Genomic DNA, 1,306 nt, shown 5'->3' with positions numbered 1-1,306 from the left:
AAAAATATAGCCGTCACACAGTGAAGCCGCATCTTTCCCAGTTTAAGATCCACTCACTAGATTTCTTCCAGAGCTTTCAGAAACATTTGGTTTTCTTCCTTGATGTGGCTGAAAGCTCCAGAAGATATTTAGTGAATGGATTTGTAAACATTATCAGTTAAAGGTTCACTCCACCGATTTTAAACATGAAGGTTAATTTACTTCCTTTTCAACCTGTGAAATAAAAGAAAATAATAATAACGCTGGTCGAACTTAAAAAAGTCATTTTTAAATTGACACTTTTAAGCCAATCAAAGGCCCATTTTCTTTTAAATAAATGTTTTTTCTTGGCAGTATACGAACTACTTAAAGTGTTACTCACACGACCATCTTTTCTTACAGCTTTTACTTTAATATATCTCAGATGTTCTGCTTCACTTCTGAGGAAATTCCCTCGACTAAATCCACACGTTCAAGCCTCTCAGATACGATTTTATTTGTCTTTTCACGATTGTTTGCTGCTACGATGGCTGCCGCTGTCTCTCCAACACCGAGAGCTTCCTCTGAGTGTCTGGAGACGATTAAATGAAATCCTCAAACTGAACTCTCTGTGAATGGAGACGACCTGTCTATGAAGCCACTATAAGCTCGGCCCGCTCACACGCCTCTTATCGCTCCATGGAGTAGAAACTGTATTAGATTGCGTCTCTCATCAGCGTTTGTTTATGCATGGCATTCTCTTACCTCCTTCTTGGGATTATTTTCTGGTAATATGGCATAAAAAATGGCATTGCAGTTGTTTTAAACTATTTAATTATTATAGTTTTATTTCTACCTGAGTTTCCTCTTTGGTTGGACATGTGGTTTTCTTTTGCTTTTGTGTTTCTTATATTTCTGATGATGATGGGATTACTTGAAGTTTGTTGTTTTATTTTGTTAATTTGTTAAAAGAAGATGTGATGCTGTAGTTTTGCCTCTGACATTATTTCCTGTTGTGGACATTTTGCTTAACTGTGTTTCCTCTTCAGCCAAAAACGTTTATCTAAACTGGGAACCAACTGCCAACATGATGAAGTCACTTTTTAATTTAAACATCCAGATGCAAAGATGCCTCATCGTGTAGTTAACAATGTTCTTAATTCCTCATATCTGAACACTGACTCCCAACTACAACAATAATACATAAAATATATGAAGTATATCAAAATGATCTCAAATATATGAACACGGTATCAGGCTCTACAACCGTGCTAGGCTACACTTCGAGCTAAATGCTAACGCTAGCATGCTGATGCTACAACATCCTTGTTTAGCATGTTAGCATAAC

At 36.6% G+C, this 1,306-nt stretch overlaps 1 protein-coding gene across 1 annotated transcript in view; it reads left to right on the top strand.

Moving 5' to 3' along the window:
- dgki (diacylglycerol kinase, iota) overlaps positions 1–946 on the top strand; it is a 41,182-nt gene extending 40,236 nt beyond the window's left edge. The window contains exon 33 of the mRNA XM_079294517.1: positions 1–946. This exon is cut by the window's left edge and continues 1,647 nt beyond it. The gene's annotated coding sequence lies outside the window, so the exon portion shown is untranslated.
- Positions 947–1,306: the final 360 nt, after the last annotated feature.

Source organism: Melanostigma gelatinosum, assembly GCF_949748355.1.
Source record: "Melanostigma gelatinosum genome assembly, chromosome: 22".
NCBI lineage: Eukaryota > Metazoa > Chordata > Actinopteri > Perciformes > Zoarcidae > Melanostigma > Melanostigma gelatinosum.
This window is presented reverse-complemented; position numbering and strand designations above follow the sequence as displayed.